The sequence below is a fragment of the Vicugna pacos genome, chromosome 3 (assembly GCF_048564905.1).
Source record: "Vicugna pacos chromosome 3, VicPac4, whole genome shotgun sequence".
Taxonomy (NCBI): Eukaryota; Metazoa; Chordata; class Mammalia; order Artiodactyla; family Camelidae; genus Vicugna; species Vicugna pacos.
In genome coordinates, this window is record NC_132989.1 from 28180945 (window position 1) to 28205370 (window position 24426).

The 24426-nt window shown below is 41.8% G+C and overlaps 1 protein-coding gene across 6 annotated transcripts in view; it reads left to right on the forward strand.

Annotated features, from left to right (window-relative positions):
- FSTL4 (follistatin like 4) overlaps positions 1 to 24426 on the forward strand; it is a 471313-nt gene that overhangs the window by 413561 nt on the left and 33326 nt on the right. The gene's annotated exons all lie outside the window — the stretch shown is intronic.

Consider the following 24426-nt stretch of genomic DNA (forward strand, 5'->3'; position numbering starts at 1 on the left):
GGCAGATTAGCACCTCAGGGCAATCAGACGTGTCCAGCCAAGCCCAGCTGAGCATCATTGCTATCACCCAACAGGCTTGAGCAGGGTGTCCGTGCAGCAGGGAATGATGTGAAAGCTCCCAGATCCTTTGTGCCTGCTGGTGTCTACGCCTTCAGTTCTGAGATGAAGTGAGCACGGTGTCAAGAATGATTACATCATAAGGTTCCATGTCACTGACCTCTAAGATCCTGGGTGACAGTCGTTTAAGGACAAAGGAATGAGCTCAGTTTTCTCTGCATTTGTTCTGTAGGATGTTTTAGGGACTTTTATGTTCATGCATGCCTAAGCCATATTTTATTAGTATTTCCCTGAGCTGGGACATACTTAAGTTGAGTGGGGAGGGGGGGTTGTGGCTGTGCTTGTTGGCTTGAATCCAGGCGTACAATGAAGTTTCTGTATTTCATCAGAAAGAACCCAGGGGTTCCTAGCTCCTAGTTAAAGAGGGCTTTACCATCCACAGCTGGCAAGCTGTGCCCAGCAGCGTATAATGTCCGTGAATGTGTGGTTGCAGAACAACTCCATGTGGTTTGGCCCAGGTCCCTCAGGTCCTCAGACCAGCCCAGGAAAGGGAATCACCCAGTGGTCCCAGAACCTCAATCCAGCCCTTTGCATCCTGCCCCTACCTCATAAGAACCAAAGGCACAAGGAGAGGACTTGAGCCTGGTCCCCTTCATTTCCTCCAGAACAAATCTGTGGGGAGGGGAGGGAAGTCACCTGTCCAGGACCCAGAGTAACTCATGGGTAGGGGCCTGTCCTCACCTCGGGCTTCTGGAAGAGAGTCTGTGGTCTGAAACACCTTCAGTACATTAATGGCAGGTGCACGGTGCTGGGAGGGCCCTTGGGCCCGTGTTAGCCCAGAATTCTGAGGCAGAGCTCATGGTGTGAATGAACCAGTTCTGCACTCCTGGCGCCAAATCTGGGCGTGACGCCCAGGCCCACAGACAGTGAGATGTTGCTGGGCCCAGAGGAGACAATGGGCTGCTCCCTGTCGCTACCTGGGCGGGAGGTAGACTGCAGCTGGCCCTGGGGGGTCCTGTTTGAGCCTCGCCCTTCACTCCCACCTCACCACACCCACTGCCCAGCAGTTATCAAGAGGCTGCTTTGGGCCCTGGGGAGTCTAACCAGAAAAACCTCCACCACTGAGATCCAGAGAGAGGCCCACTTGAGACCTATTTCCTAATTGCTGAGAGATTTACGACTTCTCTCCCAGCCTGAGTACTGGAGTCAGGCAGCAGCACACTGGGACCTCCATGTTCTGTGGTGGGTTTTCTCCCTCATTACGGCGCTCACTGTGCTCGGCTCCCGAAAGCTGGGCTGGGCCGGGCCACTTGGATGGTCCTAGCTCCACAGGCACCTGAGGTCTCTGGGCTGGGCTGACCTCCATGTTCTTGGGGGTGGCATTTGGGTTCATTCACCAGCTCCCTCACAGGAGCACTGTACTAAAGTAAAGCTGGTGTTGCCTCCCAAAGACAGGGGTCTGTTGCCTGCTGACCCCGGAATAAGTTTTCAAAGTATTCCAGAAGTTAATCTTGCTGTGTTGACTGAGAACAAAAACTGTCATACCTGTGTCGGAAGGTGTGGTTGAAAATAGAATGATATGAAAGACACAATTACAATAGGAACACCTACTGAGTACCTGCTGGGCACCACTCCTGTTTCACAGATGAGGAAACGGGCTCAGAGAGGTTAGGTGATTTGCCCCAGACCTCCAGCCCTATAGTTAGTAACTGAACAACAGATCTTGACACCAAAGCCTCTTTTGTTTTTAATTTAATTTTATTTTTTTCTTATATATATATTTTATTGAAGTATAGTCAGTTTACAGTGTTGTCAGTATCTGGTTGGTATACAGCACAATGCTTCAGTCATACATGAACATACATATATTCGTTTTCATTCTTTTTTTTACCATAATTTACTACAAGATATTGAATACAGTTCTTGTACTATACAGTATGAACTTGTTTATCTATTTTATATATATTGGTTAATATCTGCAAATCTTGAAGTCCCATTTTATCCCTTCTCACCCCCTTGCCCCGCTGGTAACCATAAGTTTGTTTTGCAATCTGTGAGTCTGTTTCTGTTTTGTAAGTTTGTCCTTTTTTAGATCCCACATATAAGTGATACCATATGGTATTTTTCTTTCTCTTTCTGGCTTACTTAGAATGACAATCTCCAGAGCCATCCATGTTGCTGCAAATGGCATTATTTTATTAGTCTTTATGGCTGAGTAGTATTCCATTGTATAAATGTACCACAACTTCTTTATCCAGTTATCTGTTGATGGACAATTTAGGTTGTTTCCATGTCTTGGCTGTTGTAAAAGGTGCTGCTATGAATATTGGGGTGCATGTATCTTTTTGAATTAAGGTTCCCCCTGGATATATGCCCAGGAGTGGGATTGCTGGATCATATAGTAGGTCTATTTTTAGTCCTTTGAAGAATCTCCATACTATTTTCCATAATGGCTGCACCAAACTACATTCCCACCAACAGTGTAGGAAGGTTCCCTTTTTCTCCACACCCTCTCCAGCATTTGTCATTTGTGGACTTTTGAATGATGGCTAGTCTGACTGATGTGAGGTGATACCTCATTGTAGTTTTGATTTGCATTTCTCTGATAATTAGCAATATTGAGCATTTTTTCATGTGCCTATTGGCCACTTGTATGTCTTCATTGGAGAATTGCTTGTTTAGGTCTCCTTCCCATTTTTGGATTGGGTTGTTTGTTTGTTATTAAGTTGTATGAGCTGTTTATATATTTTGGAAATTAGGCCCTTGTCAGTCTCATTTTTAGCAAATATTTTCTCCCATTCTATAGGTTGTCATGTTGTTTTGCTTATGGTTTCCTGTGCTGTGCAAAAGCTTATAAGTTTAATTAGGTCCCATTTTTTTCTATTTTTGCTCTTATTTCTAGACAGCCCTAGGAGAACATTGCTGAGATTTATGTCAGAGAATGTTTTGCCTGTGTTTTCTTCTAAGAGATTTATAGTGTCTTGTCTTACGTAGAAGTCTTTAAGCCATTTTGAGTTTATCTTTATGTGCGGTGTGAGGGAGTGTTCTAACTTCATTGATTTACATAGCTGTCCGGTTTTCTCAACACTGTTTGCTGAAGAGACTGTCTTTTCTCCATTGTATATTCTTGCCTCCTTTGTTGAAGGTTAATTGACCACAGGTCTGTGGGTTTATTTCTGGGCTCTCTATTCTGTTCCATTGATCCATATGTCTGTTTTTATGCTAATACCTTGCTGTTTTGATTACTGTAGCTCTCTAGTATTGTCTGAAGTCTGGGAGGATTATTCCTCTAGCCTTGTTCTTTTACAATATTGTTTTGGCAATTCTTGGTCTTTTTTAACTCCATATAAATTTTAGGATTGTTTTTTCTAGTTCTGTGAAGAATGTCCTAGGTAATTTGATGGGGATCACATTAAATCTGTAGATTGTCTTGGGCGTGTGGCCATTTTAATGTTATTGATTATTCCAGTCCAAGAGCATGGGATATCTTTCCATTTCTTTAAGTCATCTTCAGTTTCCTTAGTCAGTGTTTTGTAGTTGTCCATGTATAATTATTTCACCTCCTTGGTCATATTTATTCATAAATATTTTATTGTTTTGGATGTTATTTTAAAAGGGATTGTTTCTTTACTTTCCTTTTGTGATATTTCATTGTTAGTGTAAAGAAATGCAACTGATTTCTGTATGTTAATCTTGTATCCTGCTACCTTGCCAAATTCTTTTTATCAGCTCTAGTAGTTTTTGTGTGGAGCATTTATCTTTTTCTATGTATAGTATCATGTCATCTGCATATAATGACAATTTTACTTCTTCAGTTCCAATTTGGATCCCTTTTGTTTCTTTTTCTCGTCTATTTGCTATGGCTAGGGCTTCCAATCCTATATTGAATAGTAGCAGTGAGAGTGGGTATCCTTGTCTTGTCTTGTTGCAGATTTAGTGGGAAGGCTTTCAGTTTTTCACCATTGAGTACTATGCTAGCTGTGGGTTTGTCATAAATACCTCTTATCATGTTGAAATATGTTTCCTCTATGCCCACTTTGGTGAGAGTTTTTATTGTAAATGGGTGTTGAATTTTATCAAGTGCTTTTTCTGCATCTATTGAGATAATCATGTGATTTTTGTCCTTTCTCTTGTTGATATGGTGTATCATATTGATTGACTTGCTGTGTATGTTGAACCATCCTTGTGTCCCTGGGATAAATCCAACTTGATCATGGTGTATGATCTTTTTTATGTGCTGTTGGATTCTGTTTGCTAAAATTCTGTTGAGGATTTTTGCATCTGTGTTCATCAAGTGACACTGACCTGTAATTTTCTTTTTTGGTAGTGTCTTTGTCTGGTTTTGGTATCAGGGTGATGGTGGCTTCATAGAATGAATTTAGGAGTACTCCCTCCTTTTCAGTCTTTTGGAAGAGTTTGAGAAGGCCCAGTATGAGTTCTTCTTTGTATGTTTGATAGAATTCCCCAGTGAAGCCATCTGGTCCTGGACTTTTGTTTTCAGGGAGGTATTTTATTGCTAATTCTATTTTATTTCTAGTGATCCTATGTTCAAGTGGTCTATTTCTTCTTGATTCAGTCTTGGTAGTCTGATGTTTCCAGAAACTTGTCCATTTCTTCTAGGTTGTCCATTGTGTTTCCATATAGTTGTTCCTAGTATTCTCTTATGGTTTTTGTATTTCTGTGGTATTGGTTGTAATTTCTGCATTTTCCTTTCTTATTTTGTTTTTTATTGTGTGTTCTCTCTCTTCTTATTGGTGAGCCTGGGCAGAGGTTTGTCAATTTCAAAAAAAAATCAGCTCTTGGTTTGATTGATATTTTTTCTATTTTTAATCTCTATTTATTTCCTCCCTGATCTTTATTATTTCCTTCCTTCTGCTGACTTTTGCTTTTGTTTGCTCTTCTTTTTCTAATTCTTTTAGGTAATAGGTTAGGTTGTTTACTTGAGATTGTTCTTGTATTTTGAGGAAGGCCTGTATCGCTATAAACTTCCCTCTTAGCACTGCTTTTGCTACACCCAATAGATTTTGTGTGGTTGTGTTTTCATCGCCATTTGTCTCAACATATTTTTTAATTTCTTCTTTGATTTTGTCATTGACCCATTGGTTTTTTGGTAGAATATTGTTTAATCTCCATGCTGTTGTTTTTTTCTCCTTTGTTTTTCTGTGGTTGATTTCTAGTTTCATGGCATTGTGATCACAAAAGATATTTGAAATAATTTCTATCCTCTTAAATTTGTTGAGGCTTCTCTTGTGCCCGAGTACATAATCTATCCTAAAGAATGTTCCATGTGCACTTGAAAAGAATATATATTCTGTTTTTTGGGGGATGTAATGTCCTAAAAATATCAACCAAGTCTAACTGTACTATTGTGTCATTTGGCATCTCTGTTGCCTTATTGATTTTCTGTCTAGAAGACCTGTCCAATGATGTTAATGGGGTGTTAAAATCTCCTACTATGATTGTGTTCCCATCAATTTCTCCCTTTATGTATGTTAGTATTTGTTTTATATATTTAGGTGCTTCTATATTGGGTGCATATATGTTAATAAGTATAATATTCTCATCTTGTATTACTCCTTTAATCATTGTGTAGTGTCCTCCTTTATCTTTTTCTATGGCCTTTGTTTTAAAGTCTGTTTTGTCTGAAATCAGTACTGCTACTCCTGCTTTCTTGTCATTTCCATTTGCATGAAATATTTTTTCCATCCTCTCATTCTCAATCTGTGTGTGTCCTTCTCCCTAAAGTGGGTCTCTCGTATGCCACATATTGTAGGTTCTTGTTTAATTATCTAATCTACCACTCTGTGTCTTTTGATTGGAGCATTTAGTCCATTGACATTTATGGTAATTATTGATAGATGTATGTTTACTGACATTTTGAACTTAGTTTTCCACTTGATTTGGTATTTCCTCTTTGTTCCTTCCTTTTTCTTTTTCTTTTTGTGGTTTGATAATTTTCTTTTGTATTATCTTGGTTTCTTTTTGGTTTTTATGACTCTATTGTATGCCTTGGATCTGTGGTTACCCTGTTTTACGAATGTATTAACCCATTACTACATCTGTTTGCTTTAAACTGATAGTTATATAAGCTCAAAGGCATCCTAAAAAGAATGAAAAAAAATTTTAATCTGTATTTTCTTGCTCCCCTTTCCCACTTTTAATGATTTTGATGTCCTCTTTTACATCTTCATGTTTATTTTGTTGTAGCTGTAGTTATCGCCTTTCCAATTATGGTTTTCTCCTTTCTATAGCACCCAGCTTCTTTTCTATTTAGAGTAGACCTTTCAATATTTCTTGCAGCATAGGTTTATTATTGCTGAATTCTTTCAGTTTTTGCTTGTCTGTGAAATTCTTTCTCTCTCCTTCTATTCTAAAGGATAGCCTTGCTGGATAGAGTATCCTAGGTTGCAGCTTTTTTTCATTCAGAACTTTGAATATATCCTGCCACTCCCTTCTGGCCTACAAAGTTTGTGTTGAGAAATCAGCTGAAAGCCTTATGGGGGTTCCCTTGTAACTGACTCTTTGTTTTTCTCTTGCTGCCTTTAGAATCATTTCTTTATCTTTAACCTTGGCCATATTAATTATAATATGTCATGGTGTAGGTCTGTTTGGGTTCTTCTTGTTGGGAACCCTCTGTACTTCCTGTACTTAGATATCTGTTTCCTTCTTCACATTTGGAAAGTTTTCAGTCATGATTTCTTCAAATTCCTTTTCAATCCCCTTTTCTCTTTCTTCTTGTGGAATCCCTATTATGCGTAGGTTGGCACACTTTATATTATCTCATAGATCCCTTATATTGCTTTCATTGGTTTTTACTTGCTTTTCTGTCTGCTGTTCTGATTGGGTGACTTCTGTTATCCTGTCTTTTAAGTCACCTATTCATTCCTGTGCATTGTCTTGTCTACTTTTGACTGCCTTTTGCTCAGCTCTTAGCCAGTGAGTTTGCTGTTTTTAATTGGCTCCTCTTTATAGGTTCTATAGTATTCTCTCTCTATTCTTAGTCTCTCTTATTTCCTTCAGTGCTTTTATCATCCCCTTTTTGAAGTCATGATCTAGTAGACTATCGAGGTCTATTTCATTGATCATTCTCTCAGGAGACTTCTCTTGTTCTTTTAGTTGGGAGTAGTTCCTCTGCTTCTTCATTTTATTTATCTCTCTCTGGCACAATGGATTACAGAGTATCAGCCACCTACTGTGGTCCTGAAGGGCTGTTTTTTTCTTTTTTAAAGAGGATGTGTTCCTGCGTAGACTGTGTGCCTCTAATAATTTTGTTATGAGGTCTGTTTTTAGTATGGATGGTTGCAATGTCTTTCTTCCGTGTGTGCTGGCTGTTATCCCATGTGTGTGGCCAGTGTTGGGATGACCAGAGCCTGCCCTGGTTGTTGAGCAGGGCCTCGTTTTCCTTCTGTGGTTGTCACAGCCCTGACAGGGGCCAGGTCTGTTCCCCTCTTGTTGGCATGGAGGCTCCGAGACCTGTTTCTGAGCTGTGGCGCTTGGGAGGTGGGATTGGAGCACTTTAAGTACTCTTCGCTGCCTCTACCCTTGTCCCCACTTTAGCTGTGGGAATGTCATTGCTCTGCCCTGGAGTTCCCCAGTTTCTCTGCCCTCTACCAGTGCAGATCCGCCAACTTCTAGGTCACACACCTGGATTGTGGCTCGCTGTCGGGTCAGTGCTGTCCCCAGTGCCAAATGCAGCTCCTACACTCACTCTATGATCAAACTCCACGCATTTCTCTTAGAGGCCTGCACTGGTAGAGCCGCCAGCCCTGCAGCAGCTGTGCGGTCGCACTGCCAGGTCAGCACCATCACGAAGCCTAGACTCTTGCCGCCTTTCCTGCCTCACCCTGCTCTACCTCCCCTCCCTGCCCCGCCAGGACATTGCATTGTTGCTATTGGAGAATCCAGATGTAGGTTGCAGGTATGATCAGTTGGCAGGTCAGTGTTGCTCTGCTGTGGGGGGCACACTGGGGGGGATAGGAACCCTGCCTCCTTTATCCCGGCCCTGGTGCTGAGCACAGGCCTGGTCAGAAACAGCTGACCTAGCAAGCATCTGATAAAGGACCCATGGCGTAGATATAAGGGCAGCCCTGTCCTCAGCAGGACTGAGGTTGGTGAACCACTGGCTTGGTCATCCAGCTCCCAGTGGGCTCAGTAGGTCACATGCAGACACCTGATGCTGCAGGGCTTCCCAGGAGAGGTCCGGGAGGGCTGTGCTGCTGGAAGGCTCTCAGAGGCGGTGGGCATGCAGAGCTTCCGGGCAAGAAGACCTGGGAGGGCTGACAAGGCGCCGTGTGTGCTCAGGAGGGAAGGAACACTGCCTGGCTGAGGTACCTCGTGAAAAAGGAGTGAGAACCTAGTAACAGATTCACCTGTGGGATGTGTTCCTTTTCACCATCATCCCAAGCATGAGTCACAAGCGTGAAAGACGTCCCTGAGCAGCTTGTGTAGCATTCAGTGCTGTCGCCCAGCTGTGCTGCGGGGGGTTGGGTTTGGGCCCTTCTTGGCCTAACAGACAGCCTGTGCTGAGCTAAGGACACACAGACAGGGAGCGATGTTCTCTGTCAGCTCCTCCGGCTGGGTTCTCTTTGGTCAGAGGGAGGACAGGAAGCGGAGGATGATGAAGTGCGGGAGGAGGCCCTGGCCAGCTCCCTGCCTCACTTAGGGCTCAGAAAACTCCAGGTGAACAGCAGATGTGCTGGGCAGGCAGTGTGTGGCCGGTGGGCCCAAGAGACGGAGATCCCACTCCCACAAACAGGAGCTGGGTAGGGCTGTTCTACCCGAGACACAGTGCAGACCTGAGTGGCAACTTCTCTGTCACAGAGTCAAGACATGAACTGTGAGCCAGAGAGACCTGGGTTCAAGTCCCAGTGCTGGTACTTCCTTGACATGCAGTCTTAGGTGAGTAAACTCACCTGTGAAGTGAAGACAACTGCAGTCCCTCCTGCTTCGCAGGCCTGATGAGCTATGTGTCAGGTACTTGGGAAATGCCTGGCCGGATACAATTCAGAGTCAGAGGTGGGACAGATATGGGGGAGATTTTGTTTTCTCTCAAGCCATATTTAACAGTCAGTGGTGGAGAAAGATGATTTGAGCTGGTGGCCCCTCAGGGAGCTTCCCACCCAGTATACAGATGAGAAAATCAAGACCCAGAGGAAGCTGCCAAAGCAAGGAATAAAATAGACTTCTGCCTGGAGCTGCCCCACTCCCTAGTGGCAGGGGCAGGACCCCATCCACAGGCTGGGCCACCATCTTCTGAGGCTTCCCCATCCATGACTCTGCCTTGACGTGGTTTGCTCAAGGGAACCCTTCCAGGCAACTACTTCCTCTCTCAAATGATTAATAGAACTTCCCCATAGAAGGCCTCCCAGAGATGAGGCCTGAACACTGACATGATTTATAACTTCATGCAAACCTCCGGCACTGCTTTCATAGAAAGGAGCGAAAACTTCAGACATAAATGATGAATCCATTAAATTAAAAACACCCTTGACCTCCCCACGGTTCAGACAAGTAACGATTCCTTCCCAAAACACAATCATAATCTCCCGAATCTGTTTATTACTCCAGCTTGGTACTTTTGTGAATGTGCCTCTTACTTAGAACGTATTTATGCTGCCTTTCACCTGGGAAATGATCGATGTCTCCCAAAGAAAATGGGCCTTTGTGTTATGTATTCAATTGTTTTCACGGGAAGGTCTTGCAAGTTTAAAAGGATACAAATGTGTTTACCCAGGCTATATTAATTTCTAATAATTTTTAGTGTGTGAATTAACAGAAAAGAAGAGGGGAGATCAGGACCAGAGGAAAACAGTTGGGTCTTTGCCTTGTTGCTAGCAGAAAGCTTCGTCTCCACCCGATCCCTACCCTGGGAAGGCAGACGCTTTCTCAGTCTCTCACAAAGAAAATGCAGGACTTTTCCTGACGGGGCCCCAGCCAAGCAGGGACCAAGGAGACCAAGGTCTTAGACGCCTCCCTGCCCAGGGTTCTCTTCGGGCCCTCCGTGTCCTGGCCGGAGGCTGGATCCAGGGCTCCCAGCTGCAGTCTTAGCGACACCTCATCACACGTGAGAACAGTTGGGTCCTGGAGGACAGTTAGCTGAGCTCCCACCCAACTCATGGGATGATTGGGGTTTTTTTCCCCATAACATCCTTGTGCCAGTTTTCCACTTACTAAGTCAGGGCAAGATGGGCTTCTCAGGGGAGCTCCTTGGTGTCCCAGGGGGTTGCCTTCCATGTCACAGGCCTCCTTGTGTAGGGCGTGGAGCTGGGAAGCCCTCTGACCCCACTCTGGCCCAGGGGACCTGGGACTGTCTGCTGGGCCCCCTCCCACTGCTCCTGCCCAGGCTGTGCTGCTTCAGTCTCCTCCACGCCAGTCCCTCAGGAGTGACAGGAAGGGAGGCCCGGGCCGCTGGGTCACAGGCGGGGCAGCAGCAGCTTCTGCCCCCGTGAGCCCACAGTCTGTGGTCACAGACACGTACATGCAGCATGCATTCGGTGGTGTGGGCTCCGCCCCGACCCCGCGACGTGCGGCAGCCCCGTGAACTCTCTGCCCGGGCTAATGCAGGGCTAATGTTGAACTGAACTGGGTGGCACTGTTCTAGAACAAGGTGGATCCTTGACTCCCCTGCCTTGCACTGATTGTTCCCTTGGCTGAGAAGGCTCCCTCCTCCGCCCCCATTCCCCTCTCCGCCTTGCTTTGCTGCCAGGACCACCTTAGCCTTCAGTGCCGTCATCGTCCATTCAACAGACATTTCCTGAGTTTCTCCCCGTGCCGCTTACCAGGCTAAGCAATGGACGGACCAAAATCCCTGTCCTCATGGAGCACGTCAAAGGGTGAAACGTCCTAGGGAGGAAAACTTAAAAATGGGAGGGAGTAAGGGGAGTCAGAGAAAAGATAGAAACTCTAGGTAGGATGGCAAGGGCAGGCCTTAATGAAAAGGTGACACGTGTGTCAATTTGGTGGGAAAGTCAAAGATGCCTCCTAACGATCCTGGTCTGAGTACCAGGAGGAGTAGAGTGGCCGTTCACCAAGACGAGGAGAGGGCAGAGGAGCAGGCTTGGGGAAGAAAGATGAGGAGCCCGCGGGGACGTGATAGAGGTGAGGGGTCGTGCAGCCCCTTGGGTGTCTAAGACTGGAGTTGAAGGGGGAGGTTTGACTGGAGATGGAAATTGCAGATGCCTCACAGAGTGGATGGTACTTAAAGTCAGTGGACCAGGATAGATCCTGTAGGAATTCAAAATGAGAATGTCCTACAGCCGAGCACGGCAGCACTGAAAGCCGGGCGGGGAGGAGGGGGCGGTAAGAAACAGCAGCAAGGCAGGCGGAGAGGAAACCACAGAGACAGAGGAAATGTGATGTGTGGTAGGAATGTGGCATCCGGGGCCAGGTGGTGTCTGGGGCCAAGGAGGAGGTGTGATAGGTTGTGCTGAATGCCACAGGCAGGTCAGGGAAGGGGAGGACAGAGAGCTGGCTGTTGGGTCAAGGTCAACATGGGAAGGAGGTGTCACTCTGGCCCGGAGAAGAGCCGTTTCCCTGACATGGTGGGGAAAGTCTGTCCGGAACTGGCTCAAGGGAGGAAGAGGAGTGACAGCCACCAAGTAGGACAACTTTCCAGGGTGCTTCCAAGAAGAAAAATGGGACAGAGCTGGGGAGAGAAGTTGGGGTGAAGAGGTTTTGTGAGAGTTCCAAGATGGAAATTAAAAGCATTTTATGGCCTGATAGGAAAGATCCAGTGGAAAGGGAGAGTGGGAGGGAGGTGCAGGAGCGCATCCTGGATGCAACATGAGGGGATGGAATTGAGGAATGAGGATGGCATGAGACTAAAAATCGAGCGTTTCTCTGGAGAAGGGAAGAAGAATGGTCTGGTGGTGGCAATGAGGTCCCAGGAGGACCCCTGCCCCACCACCCAGGCCCTGGAGTTAAGGGCAGAGAGACGTACATCTGATCAAGAGGCAGCAGACGGGGTGTCACCAGGTTTCCGTCTGAGCAAGAAGGTGAAGGAATGTTGACAGAAGAGTTTGAGGACAGTGGGCATTTTGCTGGTGGCACAGTGGAAGGTTCTGGGGACGAGGGATGCCCCAGAGACTTAGGCTTTTGGGAAGACTGACAGGATCCTGAATCAAGGGCATGAATGCAGGGGTCCTAATGATCCTTGGTTGGAGATGAGGGAACTAAGGAGAGGGGCCACTGGGAGGTGGAGCATGAGGGTGTCAGAGGCCATCTCTGGTCCTGCTGATGGAGGGTTGGAGGTCCAAGAAGGAATGGCCTTAGCTCCCAGGATGACTGGCTTCTGGAGACCTCAAGGCCTGCTGACGGTGCGTCTCACTCAGCATTTGTGAGCGGTCTTTTTGACTCTGCCAGTTGCAGGCCCAGGTGTCTCTGCCCAGTAGTTGGTCCTATATTTTTAAGTGAATGTCTCATTCCACACTCTTGACTTTCAGTCAGGTTTCACTTTGTTCTAGAATAGTGCCACCCAGAATATTAGCCCTGAATTGGGCTGCAAGGGTTTCCAAGTCAGGACTGACTCAGGGTCTCCCCTGGAACCTCGTAGGTAGAAAACCCGCCATCCCCAACCCAGACCTTTGGAGTCAGACATGAGAGGTGGGGGGTGCTTGGCATTGTTTGAACAAGCCCCTCCCCGAGAGGTGCAGACACACATTCAAGTTTGAAAACTTCGTGGGTCCACAGATTCCTGTCAAAGGTCAGAGCAGAGGCAAAGACCAGTGTTCAAGGCTGGTGCTGCCCACTGGCCATCTCACTGAGGGGGCCAGTCCACAAACCTCCAGTTAGGTCTGTCCAGTGAACCAGGAACTCTGTCAATAAAGGGTGTGGCCCCACAGGCATCAAGGAGGTCAGGATTTCCTCTGTGAGGTGGACAGAGTGGTTCTGGGTGCCCTGTTCTGATAAGCCTTCCTGGATCCCTGTCCCATGTCCCCAGGGTTCCCTTCTGGTAGTTCTCATCACACTAGCAGTTATGTCTGATCAGCATTCCCCGATAGGAACCTTCACGAGGCCAGGCACTGGGCAGATCTTACTGCTGTGTCTGTAATGCCTGACACTTGGCTGGGGCTCAATAATTGTTGGCTGCACAATAGTGAGTTGACAGAACTTGGTAAAATCAAACAAGACCATTAATGTGCTGGACTCCGAGATGGGAATTCCCTCAGCCCTTCCCCCTCCCCCGCCTCTCCCCCTCTCTCTACTTGCTACTATAATATTTGAAATACTTTGAAATATCTGGTATGGAAAAATCACAGTCATCACTCTGCTTTTTCAAAATTTCTTCTGTTCTCGCACATTTTTGCTTCTAGCTAAATTTTAGAATTGTTTCGTCAAGACCCCACCGACTGATGTGAATTTGAATGAGGTTAAATGTTTGGCTTAATTTGGAGTATCTTGTTTCTTTTTTTTTAACATTTTTTATTGATTTATAATCATTTTACAATGTTGTGTCAAATTCCAATGTTCAGCACAATTTTGGAGTATCTTGTTTCTTAACAACAGCAAGTCTTCCTATCCAAGCTCATCTCTCTCCAATTATTCAAGTCTTTTTTTTTTTTTTAATGTCTGCAGTAAGATGTTACATTTCCCTTCGTTTCAGTCCACTCTGTTCTGTTTTGTTGCTGCTGGTCGATAAGTAAGCTATCAGTTTTGTTTTGGTGCTGGCCCTGTATGGTACTAACTTACTAAAACTTGCTACTTCTGGGTTCATTATGTGGAGCGTATCATTTTTTGCCATCTTTTTAGTATTTGTTCCTCCCATTTCTTGCCTTCCATTGACAATAGCATCCAGCAGAATGTTGGTATTGCCTCCTTCCCCCTTCCTGCTTTCCCGACTTAATGTTTCACCATTCTGGAAAGAATGGGGCTGTTTCTTCTTTTTATAGGCATATTCTTCATTGTAGGAAGAAAATATTCTGCTGTTCCTATTTTATTGAGGTTTTTTCCTCCCAAGAAATGGATTTTGAATTTATTTCAAAGGCCCTTTCACCATATCTAGCAAGAGAATCAATTGGTTTCTCTTTTTTGACTGGCTTTGACTTGGATATGATTAATTACAGCTTTCCCAATAGTTCATCGCTGTAACATAGTATACTTGGTAGTATGTTCTTTTACTACCATGCTGGGTTTAATTTGCTAGTATTAGAATTTTGATATCTCTCGTGAGTGAGTTAGGTCATGCTCATCAATTTGGTGCTGTCTTTGGCAGGTTTTGGTGTCCAGGTTTTACTGGCTTCACGATAAAATTTGGAACATCTTCTGTTGTACTAGGAATTATCCATTCTTTAAATGTACAAAAGAACTTCCCTATAAAACTAATCTGGGTGCTTTAGGGGTTGGTAGTTCTTTGTTTAAGAGCTTTATTGAGGTGTAATTGATAAACTACACATTTGTAAAGTACACAGTATGATAAGCTTAGACATACGCATATACCCATGACACCATCACCACAATCACCCATAACCGTCACGTCCACGAGTTTCCTCGTGTCCCTTTGTTTTTCTTTCTTGTTTATTTTTGCAGTCAGAACACTTAACCTGCAATCTGCCTTCTTAATAGACGTTTAAGTGCACAACTTATTACTATTAATATTAATTAGTTAGTAAAATTAATTAATTAGTATTAATATTACTGATTAAAGGCTCCGTGTTGTACCGCAGGCCTCAGAGCTTACTCATCCTGCATAACTGAAGAGCAGTATATTAAAGTGTTGTAAATATTCTCTTCTTAATTCCATGTCCATCCTTTAACGTTTCCTTTTAAGTGATTCATTGAGATTTTCTTATAATTGAACATGATAGTCTCATATTTTTTCATCTCCTCTGTGGTCTCTATTTTTTTCACTGACCAAACTCGCCATAATTTTGGCTATTTTATTCATGTTTATGAATAACCAGGTCTTAGATGTATCAATTCCACTCTATTTTTGTATATTTTTTAATTGAAGTATAGTCAGTTTACAATGTTGTGTCAGTATCTGGTGTACAGCACAGTGCCTCCGTCATACATATGCATACATACATTCGCATTCATATTCTTTTCACCATAAGTTACTACAAGATATGGAATATAGTTCCTTGTGCTATACAGTATTGCTTATTTTATATTCAATATCTGCAAATCTTGAACAACCAATTTATCCCTTCCTACCCCCTTGCCTCCCTGGTAACCATATATTTGTTTTCTAAGTCTATGAGTCTCTTTCTGTTTGTAAATAAGTTTGTATGTCCTTTTTTTAGATCCCGCATATAAGTGATATCATATGGTATTTTTCTTTCTCTTTCTGGCCTGCTTCACTTAGAATGACAATCTCCAGGTCCATCCATGTTGCTGTGAATGGCATTGTTTTTCTTTTTTATGGCTGACTAATATTCCATTATATAAAAACACTGCAACTTCTTTATCTAGTCGTCTGTTGGAGGACAATTTAGGTTATTTCCATGTCTTGGCTATTATAAATAGTGCTGCTGGAAATGTTGGAGTGCATGTATCTTTTTGAATTAAGATTCCCTCAGAAGTGGGATTGTTGGTACATAAGGTAAGTCTATTTTTAGTTTTTTGAGAACTCTCCATAGTGTTTCCCATAATGGCTGCACCAAACTACATTCCCACCAGCAGTGTAGGAGTGTTCCCATTTCTCCATACCCTCTCCAGCATTCATCATTCATGGACTTTTGAATGATGGACATTCTGACTGGTGTGAGGTGATACCTCATGATAGTTTTGATTGCTTTTCTCTGATAATTAGCAATATTGAGCATTTTTTCATGTGCCTATTGGCCATTTGTATGTCTTCATTAGAGAATTGCTTGTTTAGGTCTTCTGCTCATTTTTGGATTGGGTTGTTTGTTTTTTTACTGTTAAGTTGTATGAGCTGTCTATATATTCTGGAAAGTAAGCCTTCATCAGTCGCACCATTTGCAGATATTTTTCCCAATCCGTAGGTTGTCATTTTGTTTTGCTTGTGGTTTCCTTTGCTGTGCAAAAGTTTGTAAGTTTAATTAGGTCCCATTTGTTTATTTTTGCTTTTATTTCTATTGCTTGGGTAGGCTGCCCTCGGAGAACGCTGCTGAGATTTATGTCAGAGAATGTTTTGCCTATGTTCTCTTCTAGGAGATTTATCATGTCTTGCCTTATATTTAAGTCTTTAAGCCATTTTGAGTTTATTTTTGTGTATGGAGTGAGGGAGTGTTCTAAATTCATTGATTTACATGCAGCTATCCAGTTTTCTCAACACTGTTTGCTGAAGAGATTATCTTTTCTCCATTGTATATTCTTGCCTCCTTTGTTGAAGATTAATTGATCATACGTCTGTGGGTTTATTTCTGGGCTCTATTTTGTCCCATTGATCCATATGTCTGTTTTTGTACCAAGACTATGCTGTTTTGATTACTGTAGCTCTGTAGTATTGCCTGAAGTCTGGGAGGGTTATTCCTCTAGCTTCATTCTTTTTCTTCACTATTGCTTTGGCAATTCTGGGTCTTTTGTGATTCCATATAAATTTTACGATTGTTTGTTCTAGTTCTGTGAAGAATATCCTAGGTAATTTGATAGAGATCACATTAAATCTCTAGATTGCCTTGGGTAGCATGGCCATTTTAATGATATTGATTCTTCCAGTCCAAGAGTATGGGATATCTTTCCATTTCTTTAAGTCATCATTAATTTCCAAAATCAGTGTTTGGTAGTTCTCCAGGTAAAAGCCTTTCAACCTCCTTGGTAAGATTTATTCCTGACTATTTTATTGTTTTGGATGAGATTTTTTAAAGAGGTGGTTTCTTTATTTTCTTTCCCTGCTAATTCATAGTTAGTGTAAAGAAATGCAACTGCTTTTTGCATGTTAATCTTATATCCTGCTACCTTGCTGAATTCTTTTATCAGCTGGAGTAGTTTTTTTTAACTTTTTTTATTTGGTTATAGTCATTCTACAATGTTGTGTCAAATTTCAGTGTAGAGCACAATTTTTCAGCTATACATGAACATACATACATTCACTGTCACATTCTCTTTCACTGTGAGCCACCACAAGATCCTGTATATATTTCCCTGTGCTACACAGTACAATTTTGTTTATCTATTCTACATTTTGAAATCCCAGTCTGTCCCTTCCCCCCAACCGCCTGGCAACCACAAGTTTGTATTTGATGTCTGTGAATCTGTTTCTGTTTTGTATTTTTTTTTTAAGATTCTGCACATGAGCAATCTCATGTGATACTTTTCTCTCTTTCTGGCTTGTTTCACTTAGAATGAAATTCTCCAGTAACATACATGTTGCTGCAAATGGCGTTATGTTGTCGGGTTTTATGGCTGAATAGTATTCCATTGTATAAATATACCACATCTTCTTAATCCAGTCATCTGATGATGGACATTCAGGCTGTTCCCATGTCTTGACTATTGTAAATAGGGCTGCTATGAACAGTAGGGTGCAGGTGTCATTCTGAAGTAGGGTTCCTTCTGGATATATGCCCAGGAGTGGGATTCCTGGGTCATATGGTAAGTCTGTTCCTAGACTTTTGAAGAATCTCCATACTGTTTTCCACAGTGGCTGCACCAAACTGCATTCCCACCAGCAGTGTAGGAGGGTTCCCTTTTCTCCACAGCCTCTCCAACATTTGTCGTTTGTGGACTTTTGAATGATGGCCATTCTGACTGGTGTGAGGTGATACCTCATTGTAGTTTTGATTTGCATTTCTCTGATAATTAGTGATATTGAGCATTTTTTCATGTGTCTATTGATCATTTGTATTTCTTCCTTGGAGAATTGCTTGTTTAGGTCTTTTGCCCATTTTTGGATTGGGTTGTTTGGTTGTTTCTTATTAAGTTGTATGAGCTGCTTATATATTCTGGAGATCAAGCCTTTGTCGATTTCATTTGCCAAAATTTTCTTCCATTCCGTGGGTTGTCGTTCTGTTTTATTTATGGTTTCCTTTGCTGTGCAGAAGCTTGTAAGTTTAATTAGGTCCCATTTGTTTATTCTTGCTTTTATTTCTATTGCTTGGGTAGGCTGCCCTAGGAGAACATTTTTGAGATGTTTATGAGAATGTTTTGCCTATGTTTTCTTTTAGGAGGTTTATTGTATCTTGTCTTATGGTTAAGTATTTGATCCATTTTGAGTTTATTTTTGTGTATGGTGTAAGGGAGTGTTCTAGGTTCATTGATTTACATGCTGCTGTCCAGTTTTCCCAACACCATTTGCTGAAGAGACTGTTTTTATTCCATTGTATATTCTTGCCTCCTTTGTCGAAGATCAGTTGACCAAAAGTTTGTGGGATCATTTGTGGGCTCTCTATTCTGTTCCATTGGTCCATATGTCTGTTTTTGTACCAATACTATGGTGTCTTAATTACTGTAGCTCTGTAGTATTGTCTGAAGTCTGGGAGAGTTATTCCTCCAGCCTCTTTCTTTCTCTTCAGTAATGCTTTGGCAATTCTACATCTTTTGTGGTTCCATATAAATTTTATTATGATTTGTTCTAGTTCTGTGAAGTATGTCCTGGGTAATTTGATAGAGATTGCATTAAATCTGTAGACTGCCTTGGGCAGTATGACCATTTTAACAATATTGATTCTTCCAATCCAGGAGCATGGAATATCTTTCCATTTTTTTTAAAGTCTTCTTTAATTTCCTCCATCAGTGTTTTATAGTTTTCTGTGTATAACTCTTTCACCTCCTTGGTTAGATTTACTCCTAGGTATTTGATTACTTTGGGTGCTATTGTAAAGGGGATTGTTTCTTTACTTTCTTTTTCTGTTGAGTCATCGTTAGTGTAAAGAAATGCAACTGATTTTTGAATGTTAATCTTGTAACCTGCTACCTTGCTGAATTCTTCGATTAGTTCTAGTAGTTTTTGTGTGGACCTTTTAGGGTTTTTTATATATAGTATCATGTCATCTGCATATATAGTGACACTTACACCTCTTCTTTTCCAATTTGGATCCCTTTTATTTCTCTCTATTGCCTGATTGCTGTGGCTAGGACTTCCAAGACTATGTTGAATAGCAATGGTGATAGTGGGCATCCTTGTCTTGTCGCAGATTTTAGTGGGAAGCTTTTGAGTTTTTCACCATTGAGTACTATGCTGGCTGTAGGTTTGTCATATATAGCTTTTATTATGTTGAGATATGTTCCCTCTACACCCACGTTGGTGAGAGTTTTTATCATAAATGGGTGTTGAATTTTATAAAAAGTTTTTTCTGCATCTAATGAGATGATCATGTGGTTTTTGTCCTTTGTCTTGTTGATGTGATGTATTACATTGATTGATTTGCATATGTTGAACCATCCTTGTATCCCTGGGGTGAACCCCACTTGATCATGATGTATAATCTTTTTTATGTGCTGTTGGATTCTATTTGCTAGTATTTTCTTGAAGATTTTTGCATCTATGTTCATCAGTGATATTGGTCTGTAATTCTCTTTTTTGGTGATGTCTTTGTCTGGTTTTGGTATCAGGGTGATGGTGGCTTCATAGAATGAGTTTGGGAGTATTCCCTCTTTTTCAGGCTTCTGGAAGAGTTTGAGGACTGGTATGAGTTCTTCCTTGTATGTTAGGTAGAATTCCCCGGTGAAGCCATCCGGTCCTGGACTTTTATTTGTAAGGAGGTTTTTTATTGCTAATTCGATTTCATTTCTAGTGATTGGTTTGTTCAAGTGGTCAGTTTCTTCTTGATTCAGCCTTGGTGCACTGTATGATTCCAGAAACTTGTCCATCTCCTCTAGGTTATCCATTTTGGTTCTATATAGTTTTTCATAATATTCTCGTATGATATTCTGTATTTCTATGTTATTTGTTGTAATTTCTCCATTTTCCTTTCTTATTTTGCTTATTTGTGCTCTCCTTTTCCTTCTTTGTGAGTTTGGCCAGAGGTTTGTCGACTTTATTCACTCTTTCAAAAAACCAGATTTTGGTTTGATTGATTTTTTCTACTGTTTTCTTAATCTCTATTTTATTTATTTCCTCCCTGATCTTTATTATCTCCTTCCTTCTGCTGACTTTTGGGTGTTTTTGCTCTTTTTCTAGTTCTTTTAGGTGGTGGATTAGATTATTTGAGATTGTTCTTCTTTTTTGAGAAAGGCCTGTATCGCTATAAACTTCCCTTTTAGCACTGCCTTTGCTGTGTATCATGAATTTTGTGCGGTTGTGCTTTCATTATCATTTGTCTCAAGGTATTTTTTAATTTCAGCTTTGATTTCCTCATTGACCCATTGGTTTTTTAATAACATATTGTTTAATCTCCATGCTTTCCTTTTTTTCTCCTTTGTTTCTCTGTAGTTGATTTCTAGTTTCATGGCACTGTGGTCAGTAAAGATGCTTGAGATAATTTCTATCTTCCTAAAATTGTTGAGGCTTCTTTTGTGCCCAAGCACATGATCAATCCTAGAAAATATTCCATGTGTACTTGAAAAGAATGTATAGCCTATTTTGGGGGGGTGTAATGCTCTGAAAATATCCATCAAATCTAATTTTTCTATTGTATCATTTAATTTCTCTGTTGCCTTATTTATTTTCTGTCTGGAAGATCTGTCTAGTGATGTTAATGCGGTGTTAAAAATCTCTGACAATGATTGTATTCCCATCAATTTCACCCTTTATCTCTGTTAGTAGTTGTTTTATGTACTTAGGTGCTCCTATGTTGGGCACATATATATTAATGATTGTAATATCGTCATCTTGTTTTACTCCTTTAATCATTATAAAATGTCCTTTATCTTTCTTTATGGCCCTTGTTTTAAAGTCTATTTTGTCTGAAATCAGTACTGCTACACCTGCTTTTTTGGCTTTTCCATTTGCATGGAATATCCTTTTCCATCCTTTCACTCTCAATCTATATGTGTCCTTCTCCCTAAAGTGGGTCTCTTGTATTGTAGTAGTTTTTATGTGGAGCTTCTAGGGTTTTCTATATACAGTATCATGTCATCTGCATATAATGACAATTTTACCTCTTCTCTTCTGATTTGGACCCCTTTTATTTCTTTTTCTTGCCAGACTGCTGTGGCTAGGACTTCTATGTTGAATAAAAGTGGTGAGAGTGGGCATCCTTGTCTTGTTGCAGATTTTAGTGGGAAGGCTTTCAGTTTTTCACAGTTGAATATTATGCTGGCTGTGGGCTTGTCATAAATAGCTTTTATTATGTTCAGATATGTTCCCTCTGTACCCACTTTGATGAGAGTTTTTATCGTAAATGGGTGTTAGATTTTATCAAGTGCTTTATCTGCATCTATTGAGATGGTTGTGTGGTTACTGTCCTTTTTGTGGATGTGGTGTATCACACTGATAGATTTGCATATGTTGAACCATCCTTCTGTCCCTCAGATAAATCCAACTTGATCATGGTGTTTGATCTTTTTTATGTGTTGTTGGATTCTGTTTGCTAAAATTTTGTTGAGGATTTTGCATCTGTTTTCATCAAGTGACACTGACCTGTAATTTTCTTTTTTGGTAGTGTCTTTGGTTTTGGTATCAGGGTGATGGTGGCTTCATAGAATGAGTTTAGGAGTACTCCCTTCTTTTCAATCTTTTGGACAAGTTTGAGAAGGACCAGTATGAGTTCTTCTTTGTATGTTTGGTAGAATTCCCCAGTGAAGCTACCTGGTCCTGGACTTATGTTTTCAGGGAGGTTTTTTATTGCTAATTCTACTTCATTTCTAGTGATCAGTCTGTTCAAGTCATCTGTTTCTTACTGATTGTGTCTTGGTGAACCATATGTTTCCAGAAACTTGTTCATTTCTTCTAGATTGTCCATTGTGTTTCCATATAGTTGTTCCTAGTATTCTCTTATGGTTTTTTTGTATTTCTGTGGTATTGGTTGTAATTTCTCCATTTTCCTTTCTTATTTGTTTATTTGTGTTCTCTCTCTTTTCTTGGTGATCTTGGGCAGAGGTTTGTCAACTGTTTACTCTTTCAAAGAATCAGCTCTTGGTTTGATTGGTTTTTTCTTTTTTTTGTTTGTTTACTTTTTTATTGAAGTATAGTCAGCTACAATGTGTCAATTTCTGGTGTACAGCACAATTTCCCAGGCATGCATATACATACATATAGTTGTTTTCACATTTTTCATTAAAGGTTATTACAAGATATTGAACATAGTTCCCTGTGCTATAAAGAAGAAACTTTTTAAAAATATATTTTTATATATAGTGGCTAACATTTGTAAATCTCAAACTCCCAAATTTATCTCTTCCCATCCCCTTTCCCTAGTAACCATAAGATTATTTACGACATCTGTGAGTCTGTTTCTGTTTTATAAGGATGAGTTCATAGTGTTTTTCCTTTATTTATTTATTTCTTTTTAGGTTTCACATATAAGTGATACCATATGGTATTTTGTTTCTCTTTCTGGCTTACTTTATGTAGTATGAAGATCTCCTGGTCCATCCATGTTGCTGCAAATGGCATTATTTTATTCTTTTTTATGGCCGAGTAGTATTTCATTGTATGTATATGTATGTATGTGTGCATGGATAAAGTATTCTTGGTTGTAAGTTTGTCTCTTCATCACTTTAAATATATCATCACTTTAAATGCCCTCTTCTGGCCTGTAGAGTTTCTGCTAAAAAAATCAGCTGATGACCTTATGGGAGTTCCTTTGTATGTTATTTGTTGCTTTGCTCTTGCTGTTTTAATATTTTCTCCTTATCTTTAATTTTTGTCAGTTTGATTACTATGTGCCTCAGTGTTTTCCTCTTTCAGTTGATCTTGTGTGGAACTCTCTGAACTTTCTAGACTTGGGTAACTGTTTCCTTTCCCAAGTTAGGGAAGTTTTCAGTGATTATCTCCCCCCAAATTTTCTCAGATCCTTTCCCTGTCTTCTCTTCCTGGGACCCCTATAATGCAAATACTAGTACACTTCATGTTGTCCCAGAGTTCTCTTACACTATCCTCATTTCATTTTACTCTTTCTTCTTTTTTCTGTTCTGCAGTAGTGATTTCCACTAATCTGTCTTCTAACTTATTGATCTGTTCTTCTGCCTCATTTACTCTATTCTTGGTTCCTTCTAGTGTGTTACTCATTTCAATGATTTTATTCTTAAGCTCTGTTTGGGTATTCTTTATATTTTACAACTCTTTACTAAAAAAAAAAAAACCTTCACTCTGTGCATCTGTTCTCCTCTTGAGTTCTCTGAACTTCTTTGCCATCATTACTCTTAAGCTCTTTCTCAGATAGATTGCCTACCTCCTCCAGTTATTTCTTCTTCTGGGATTTTATCTTGTGCCATGGCCTGGGAGATATTCCTCTGCCACCTCATATTGTATAATTTCTATTTGTATTTTTAGGTAGGATAGTTACATGTCTCGACCTTGGAGAAGTGGCCCTCTGTGGGAGATGTCCTATGTGTCCGAGCAGTACACTTATCTCTTGTCACCCAAGGGCCAGGGTCCAGCTGGTCCCAGTGTAGAGTCTGGCCTACATTTGTGGATTCCTTCCGCAGGCTTTGGGATTGTTTTTCCTTACTTCTGGTATCTGTCCCTGGTGTATAAGGCTGGACTACAGGCTTATGCAGGTTTCCTGGCAGGAGAAAACAGTGCCTGTGCACCACTAGGTGGAGCTGGATCCTGGTCCTCTGATGGGTAAGGCCTTGTCTAGGGGCACATCTAGACGTATTTGTGGCGCAGGAAGTCTGCTGGTGGCGGGACTGCATTCCCACCCAGTATGTTGTTTGGCCTGAGGTTTCCCAGCACTTTGGCTTATAGGCTGTTGGGTGGGGCTAGGTCTTGGCGCTAATGATCCAAGCAAGATATCAGCCTCAAGGAACACTGATTGAATGTCTGATGTCCACAACCAGCTTTTATGTACCCAGGAGGAGCCACAGCTGCCCCCTAACTCCCCAGGAGACCTTCCCAAAGCAGCAAAGCAGGTCTGGCCCAGGTTCCTATGAAATCACTGCCTCTGCCCTTGGACCCAGTGTGTACGAGATTCTGTGTATGCTTCCCAAGAGAGTGAAGTCTCTATTTCCCCCAGTCCTGTGGGGCTCCTAGAGTTCAGCCTTGCTGACCTTCAAAATCAGATGATCTGAGGTCTCCTCCTCCCAATGCCAGAACCCTAGGCTGGGGAGCCTGACGTGGGGCTCAGAACTCTCCCTCCCGTGGGAGAGCCTCTGCAACTTAATTGTTCTTTAGGTTACAGGTTGCCCACCTGAGGGATATGGGGCCTGAACATATTGTGAGCATGCCCCTGCTACCGTCCTGCTGTGGTTCCCTCTTTATGTTTCCAGTTGAAGATGTTTTTTGCTAAGTTCTAGTCTTTTTCTCTGGTTGTTTAGCAGTCAGTCACAATTTTGTAGTCCTGTGGAGAGGTGAGCTTGTGGTCCTACTGCTCAGCTGTCTTGACCAGAAATCCCTCCTAACGGGTTTGACAGGAGCTGCAG